Source organism: Stegostoma tigrinum, unplaced genomic scaffold (genome assembly GCF_030684315.1).
Source record: "Stegostoma tigrinum isolate sSteTig4 unplaced genomic scaffold, sSteTig4.hap1 scaffold_76, whole genome shotgun sequence".
In the NCBI taxonomy this organism is placed as follows: Eukaryota; Metazoa; Chordata; class Chondrichthyes; order Orectolobiformes; family Stegostomatidae; genus Stegostoma; species Stegostoma tigrinum.
Window position 1 is genome coordinate 699350 of NW_026728705.1, and position 8338 is coordinate 707687.

At 54.2% G+C, this 8338-nt stretch overlaps 1 non-coding gene across 1 annotated transcript; it reads left to right on the forward strand.

The window, feature by feature from the left end:
• Positions 1 to 7621: 7621 nt before the first annotated feature.
• On the forward strand, positions 7622 to 7703 carry trnal-aag (transfer RNA leucine (anticodon AAG)). Its single transcript has one exon. It is a non-coding gene; the product is annotated as a tRNA-Leu (tRNA).
• The last annotated feature ends 635 nt before the right edge of the window (positions 7704 to 8338 follow it).

Below are 8338 nucleotides of genomic sequence, written 5' to 3' on the forward strand. Positions count from 1 at the left end.
GCAGCGGTTCCGGAAGTTCTGTGGCCGGCGGAGGCCGATGTGACGTCATCGGTGGGGTCTCCGGCCGTGTCCTCATGGTCAATGGCGGCGGATGCATGGTGGGGGAGGGGCAGGGACAGAGTCGGGATTTGGGAGGCGCAGGAATCCTCTTGTGGGTGGCAGGGGCCAGTGAGTTGGTTGTGCTTACGATTTTTGGTGTCCAGTAAAGCTGAGTGGAACTGGGTGTTCAGTCTGTGGATCCTGCGGAGGATAAAAAACAGCAGGGGTCCTTTGCAGGTCTGGGAGAGGGAGGCTCTGAGCTGGGGCAGGCTGGATTGCAGTGCCTGGAGGTGCCGGCGCATGGCTGCGAGTGTCTGTTTCAGGACTCGCAGGGAGAACCGCTTCTGAAGGGTCTGAATATTCTGGGTGTAGAGGTGGTCACGGTTGGGGCCAAATTGGGAAGGCTGAAATGTGGACTGTAGTCCCTTGGGGATGATCTGGTTCCGTAGGCAGGTGCTGAGAAAGGTGATGTGGCTGTGGTACCTGGTTTGCTTCAGGACATGGTCGAGCAGTTTCAAGGCCGAAGAGATTACAAGAGAGTTGCAATGGGAGAGAGATTCCCTGAGGTTGGTCCGGAGGGAGGAGGGTAACTTCTTCAGGTTAGGCATCCCTGGAAGAGGCTTCGCAGTGAGGTTAAAATAGTATCAGAGATAATGGGAACTGCAGATGCTGGAGATTCCAAGATAATAAAATGTGAGGCTGGATGAACACAGCAGGCCAAGCAGCATCTCAGGAGCACAAAAGCTGACGTTTCGGGCCTAGACCCTTCATCAGAGAGGGGGATGGGGGGAGGGAACTGGAATAAATAGGGAGAGAGGGGGAGGCGGACCGAAGATGGAGAGTAAAGAAGATAGGTGGAGAGGGTGTAGGTGGGGAGGTAGGGAGGGGATAGGTCAGTCCAGGGAAGACGGACAGGTCAAGGAGGTGGGATGAGGTTGGTAGGTAGCTGGGGGTGCGGCTTGGGGTGGGAGGAAGGGATGGGTGAGAGGTTGAACCGGTTAGGGAGGCAGAGACAGGTTGGACTGGTTTTGGGATGCAGTGGGTGGGGGGGAAGAGCTGGGCTGGTTGTGTGGTGCAGTGGGGGGAGGGGATGAACTGGGCTGGTTTAGGAATGCAGTGGGGGAAGGGGAGATTTTGAAACTGGTGAAGTCCACATTGATACCATATGGCTGCAGGGTTCCCAGGCGGAATATGAGTTGCTGTTCCTGCAACCTTCGGGTGGCATCATTGTGGCAGTGCAGGAGGCCCATGATGGACATGTCATCAAGAGAATGGGAGGGGGAGTGGAAATGGTTTGCGACTGGGAGGTGAAGTTGTTTGTTGCGAACTGAGCGGAGGAGTTCTGCAAAGCGGTCCCCAAGCCTCCGCTTGGTTTCCCCAATGTAGAGAAAGCCGCACCGGGTACAGTGGATGCAGTATACCACATTGGCAGATGTGCAGGTGAACCGCTGCTTAATGTGGAATGTCATCTTGGGGCCTGGGATGGGGGTGAGGGAGGAGGTGTGGGGACAAGTGTAGCATTTCCTGCGGTTGCAGGGGAAGGTGCCGGGTGTGGTGGGGTTGGAGGGCAGTGTGGAGCGAACAAGGGAGTCACGGAGAGAGTGGTCTCTCCGGAAAGCAGACAGGGGTGGGGATGGAAAAATGTCTTGGGTGGTGGGGTCGGATTGTAAATGGCGGAAGTGTCGGAGGATAATGCGTTGTATCCGGAGGTTGGTAGGGTGGTGTGTGAGAACGAGGGGGATCCTCTTGGGGCGGTTGTGGCGGGGGCGGGGTGTGAGGGATGTGTCGCGGGAAATGCGGGAGACGCGGTCAAGGGCGTTCTCAATCACCGTGGGGGGGAAGTTGCGGTCCTTAAAGAACTTGGACATCTGGGATGTGCGGGAGTGGAATGTCTTATCGTGGGAGCAGATGCGGCGGAGGCGGAGGAATTGGGAATAGGGGATGGAATTTTTGCAGGAGGGTGGGTGGGAGGAGGTGTATTCTAGGTAGCTGTGGGAGTCGGTGGGCTTGAAATGGACATCAGTTACAAGCTGGTTGCCTGAGATGGAGACTGAGAGGTCCAGGAAGGTGAGGGATGTGCTGGAGATGGCCCAGGTGAACTGAAGGTTGGGGTGGAAGGTGTTGGTGAAGTGGATGAACTGTTCGAGCTCCTCTGGGGAGCAAGAGGCGGCGCCGATACAGTCATCAATGTACCGGAGGAAGAGGTGGGGTTTGGAGCCTGTGTAGGTGCGGAAGATGGACTGTTCCACGTAACCTACAAAGAGGCAGGCATAGCTGGGGCCCATGCGGGTGCCCATGGCCACCCCCTTAGTCTGTAGGAAGTGGGAGGAGTCAAAAGAGAAGTTGTTGAGTGTGAGGACGAGTTCCGCTAGGCGGATGAGAGTGTCAGTGGAGGGGGCCTGGTCGGGCCTGCGGGACAGGAAGAAGCGGAGGGCCTTGAGGCCATCTCCATGCGGAATGCAGGTGTACAGGGACTGGACGTCCATGGTGAATATGAGGTGTTGGGGGCCAGGGAATTGGAAGTCCTGGAGGAGGTGGAGGGCGTGGGTGGTGTCACGGACATAGGTGGGGAGTTCCTGGATCAAAGGGGAGAAAATGGAGTCCAGATAGGTGGAGATGAGTTCGGTGGGGCAGGAGCAGGCTGAGACGATGGGTCGACGAGGGCAGGCCTTTTTGTGGATTTTGGGAAGGAGATAGAAACGGGCCGTGCGGGGTTGGGGAACAATGAGGTTGGAGGCTGTGGGTGGGAGGTCCCCTGAGGTGATGAGGTCATGAATGGTGTTGGAGATGATGGTTTGGTGCTCGGGTGTGGGGTCATGATCGAGGAGGCGGTAGGAGGTGGTGTCGGAGAGTTGGCGTCTGGCCTCGGCGATGTAGAGGTCAGTACGCCATACTACCACTGCGCCACCCTTGTCTGCGGGTTTGATGGTGAGGTTGGGGTTGGAGCGGAGGGAGCGGAGGGCTGCCCGTTCTGCGGGGGAGAGGTTGGAGTGTGTGAGAGGGGTGGAGAGGTTGAGGCGGTTAATGTCTCGACGGCAGTTGGAGATGAAGAGGTTGAGGGAGGGTAGGAGGCCTGGGGCTGGTGTCCAGGAGGAGGACTTGTGTTGGAAGCGGGTGATTGGGTCAGTGGAAGGAGGGTTGGGTTCCCGGTTGAAGAAGTAGGCATGCAGGCGAAGACGACGGAAAAACTGCTCTATGTCCGACCGTGACTGGTATTCGTTGATGTGTGATTGTAGGGGGACAAAGGTGAGCCCCTTGCTCAGGACTGACCGTTCGTCCTCAGTCAGTGGGAGGTCTGGGGGGATGGTGAAGATTCGGCAGGGCTCAGGGTGGCTGTCTCCTCTGGGGTTTCAGGCTGTGGAGGTTGTGGGCGGAGCGATGATGTCGTCGGCCGTGGGCGGGGTTCCGTCGGCCGTGGGCGGGGTTCCGTCGGCCGTGGGCGGGGTTCCGTCGGCCGTGGGCGGGGTTCCGTCGGCGTCGACCGTGGGCGGGGTTCCGTCGGCGTCGACCGTGGGCGGGGTTCCGTCGGCGTCGACCGTGGGCGGGGTTCCGTCGGCGGTGGGAGGATCGGGGTGGGCGGCAGCAGCTGAGGTGAGGGTGGTGTGTGGGCTGTAGTACCTGGACGTGGAGGTGGTGACTGCAGCAGCGGTTCCGGAAGTTCTGTGGCCGGCGGAGGCCGATGTGACGTCATCGGTGGGGTCTCCGGCCGTGTCCTCATGGTCAATGGCGGCGGATGCATGGTGGGGGAGGGGCAGGGACAGAGTCTGGATTTGGGAGGCGCAGGAATCCTCTTGTGGGTGGCAGGGGCCAGTGAGTTGGTTGTGCTTACGATTTTTGGTGTCCAGTAAAGCTGAGTGGAACTGGGTGTTCAGTCTGTGGATCCTGCGGAGGATAAAAAACAGCAGGGGTCCTTTGCAGGTCTGGGAGAGGGAGGCTCTGAGCTGGGGCAGGCTGGATTGCAGTGCCTGGAGGTGCCGGCGCATGGCTGCGAGTGTCTGTTTCAGGACTCGCAGGGAGAACCGCTTCTGAAGGGTCTGAATATTCTGGGTGTAGAGGTGGTCACGGTTGGGGCCAAATTGGGAAGGCTGAAATGTGGTAGCTCTCCTTTTTGAACTGCAACATGTTTCTGCATTCCCGTGGACAGAGCTGCCTTGCCCTTGTCGTCAGCGAGCCTTTCCTTCTGGTCAGCGACCCAAAACTGCTGCTCTCATAAAACTGTTTTTTTTTGTGGAAAGGAGGGTAATTCCAATGCATTGCTGTGGAAAGCTTTGTTAATTTTATCACCTTCCTGCTCCTGAATATGAGCTGATTTGTAGAGCACAGGTGCTCAACCTTTGAATAAGTGCATTCTGTGTGCCCGTACATTTTTCTGTATTGCAGTCACGTTGCTTTTAATTTAGGTACGAAAACGTTCCGGTTCAAAGTCAAGGAGAAGTTTGGCCTGCTAGTGTCGCAGGGCACCACCCTTTCATGATTTACCCTCTCTGTCAAATGCATCTCAAAGTCGTTTCTGAGAGGCGTAATTCCATTGCTGTCTGCCCTGTCACAAAGTGCTTGAACCAGAACCATAAGCCCTCAATCATATTTTGGAGTAGAGAAACATCGTCACATGTATAAGCACCGGACACAATATTCGCGGCTTATTGAGTCAACTGTAGGAATGAATGGATTTACAGGCTCGTGCTCTCATACGAAAACTGAAATTAAAGTGTGGCTCTTGAACTGAAGCCATGTTGGATTTGAAACGGAAGAAATGACAAGACAGGCTGCGAACTAAGATTGTGGCCATTTTGTTTTTCTTTTCGTCGCAAAGGAGCAAGAAAATCTAAACAAGGAGGGATAGGATAGCACAGTCAATGCAGCTCCGGTGAAACAACTTCTACCTTATTCAGTCAGCAGCAAGAGACATGAAGGTGACTCAGGCATGAGAGCTTTTCACTTCTTGAACAAAAAGCAAACACGTGTTATTAGCACCTCTTTGACATCTCTGATCACCTTTTACGTTCTGTCAATATGTTTACAAAGTGCCTTTTGTGCGTGTCTGCGCAAGTGCCGTGGAATTTAGCAAAATTTAGTGAGTCACTTTTCTTCGCTTCTCACATAGGTTTCCAAACCAGCTGGCTGCCGTCTGACATTTGCACATGTCCAGGCCTGGAAAGCTCTGAGCAAAATGGACGGTTAGGAGAAAGACAAGAAAAGAAGAAACTCGTACCTGCACCGAGGTTTGAACAGCCTCACAACGTAGTCTGTCATTCTGGGATTCCAATGCCAACCTGGATTTATCAGATGGAGGACTTTCTTTCAGCCACTTGGCCTGTTAAACCAGCGTGGTAACTGGAAGTAAACTGCACGGCATCATCTAGTCCCGCAGTCCCGACCAGTCTCCCTCCACCGACCCCTTCGCTTCTTCCGGTCCCGCAGGCCCGACCAGTCCCCCTCCACCGACACTCTCATCCGCCGAGCTGAACTCGTCCTCACACTCAACAACTTCTCTTTTGAGTCCTCCCACTTCCTACAGACTAAGGGGGTGGCCATGGGCACCCGCATGGGCCCCAGCTCTGCCTGCCTCTTTGCAGGTTACGTGAAACAGTCCCTCATTCGCACCTACACAGGCCCCAAACCCCACCTCTTCCTCCGGTACATTGATGACTGTATCGGCGCCGCCTCTTGCTCCCCAGAGGAGCTCGAACAGTTCATCCACTTCACCAACATCTTCCACCCCAACCTTCAGTTCACCTGGGCCATCTCCAGCACATCCCTCGCCTTCCTGGACCTCTCAGTCTCCATCTCAGGCAACCAGCTTGTAAGTGATGTCCATTTCAAGCCCACCGACTCCCACAGCTACCTAGAATACACCTCCTCCCACCCACCCTCCTGCAAAAGTTCGATCCCCTATTCTCAATTCCTCCGCCTCTGCCACGTCTGCTCCCACGATAAGACATTCCACTCCCGCACGTCCCAGGTGTCCAAGTTCTTCAAGGACCGCAACTTTCCCCCCAGAGTGATCGAGAACGCCCTTGACCGCGTCTCCCGTATTTCCCGCAACACATCCCTCACACCCCGCCCCCGCCAAAACCGCCCTAAGAGGATCCCCCTCATTCTCACACACCACCTTACCAACCTCCGGATACAACGCATCATCCACCGACACTTCCGCCATTTACAATCCGACCGCACCACCCAAGACATTTTTCCATCCCCTACCCTGTCTGCTTTCCGGAGAGACCACTCCCTCCGTGACTCCCTTGTTCGCTCCACACTGCCCTCCAACCCCAGCACACCCGGCACCTTCCCCTGCAACCGCAGGAAATGCTACACTTGTCCCCACACCTCCTCCATCACCCCTATCGCAGGCCGCAAGATGACATTCCACATTAAGCAGAGGTTCACCTGCACATCTGCCAATTTGGTATACTGCATCTATTTTACCTGGTGCGGCTTCCTCTACATTGGGGAAACCAAGCGGAGGCTTGGAGACTGCTTTGCAGAACACCTCCGCTCAGTTCGCAACAAACAACTGCACCTCCCAGTCGCAAACCATTTCCACTCCACCTCCCATTCTCTAGATGACCTGTCCATCATGGGCCTCCTGCACTGCCACAATGATGCCACCCGAAGGTTGCAGGAACAGCAACTCATATTCCGCCTGGGAACCCTGCAGCCATATGGTAGCAATGTGGACTTCACCAGTTTCAAAATCTCCCCTCCCCCTACTGCATCCCTAAACCAGCCTAGTTCGACCCCTCTCCCCACTGCACCACACAACCATCCCAGCTCTTCCCCCCCACCCACTGCATCCCAAAACCAGTCCAACCTGTCTCTGCCTCCCGAACCGGTTCTTCCTCTCACCCATCCCTTCCTCCCACACCAAGCCGCACCCCCAGATACCTACTAACCTCATCCCACCTCCTTGACCTGTCCGTCTTCCCTGGACTGACCTAGCTCCTCCCTACCTCCCCACATATACTCTCTCCACCTATCTTCTTTTCTCTCCATCTTCGGTCCGCCTCCCCCTCTCTCCCTATTTATTCCAGCTCCCTCTCCCAATCCCCCTCTCTGATGAAGAGTCTAGGCCCGGAACGTCAGCTTTTGTGCTCCTGAGATGCTGCCTGGCCTGCTGTGTTCTTCCAGCCTCACATTTTATCATCTAGTCTACGGCCCGCTCAACTTGGTATATTTCTCTGCAGTCCAATGTTTTTCATGTTCCATGTAAACGCAAAAGTCGTTCTGCTTCGAGCAATGAGCGAAATCATCAAATAATGCTTAAATCCAAATTCCAGAAATCTGATGGAGTCATGTGTTCGTTGTCGAAGTATTAAAGTATAGCCGAACATACTTTCTCACTGGCAGATTACATTTTATGGCTGAACCGAATCTCACGAGATGCATTCAGCTTTCCGTTAGTATTTGTTTTGATTGAAGAGCTATCGACTTCTGGTGTGAAATTAACATTGCAGCCGGGCTTGGCTGAGCAGCTAAGAAAATGGATGAGGAGGACAGCGCTCCTCTGAGCATTTCCCTGCTCCTTCACTTTATTTGTGTGCAGTAACAACATTTGGAAAATGTCAGCGGTCACCTCACTGGTAGTGTGGCCGAGCGGTCTAAGGCGCTAGATTAAGGTTCCAGTCTCTGTGGAGGCGTGGGTTCGAATCCCACCACTGCCAGCTGTTACATCCGGGCTACAGAGGATGGGCTGCATTTAGTTTGTCTTTGTTTCGCCTCACGGAACCTTTGGTGTGGGAGAGCACACAGCATTCATCAGGGCAGCTTCCAAGGTGCAGTGGTTAACACATGCAGAATTCTCCCAGCATGACAGTGGGGTCAAGCAGGATGCGCTGCAAGTGAATGCCGATTGTTATTTCACTGCTTCTGTGAAACAAAATCCTGCATCAGACCAGCTCAGAATGATTTGCCATGTTTTGGTGCCAAGGACGTTAATTGAGATGTGAAATTTATTTCACTCGCTTCCAGAAGATAGCTGATGAACCATTTTCTTGATACGCTGAAATCATTGTGGTGCAGACACACGCAAATTGTTCACCAGAATGGAAATCTAATCTAATCGAGTCTGTGAATGCTTGCATTCACATTTAGTGGGTCATTCTTGTGCTATTCTTTTATTTCCTGACTTAAGCAGTTTCTACTAAGTGTTGTTGCACTAAACATCCAGCGCTTTTGGAGGAGCAGTTTGGAATTGACCTGATGCCAGTTGCGTGAGTCGTTCATGACGCAGGAAACTGGAGGTGTTTCAGAGATGCATTCATTCTTTGGACTGTCTGGAAATACGTTTGAATTGTCA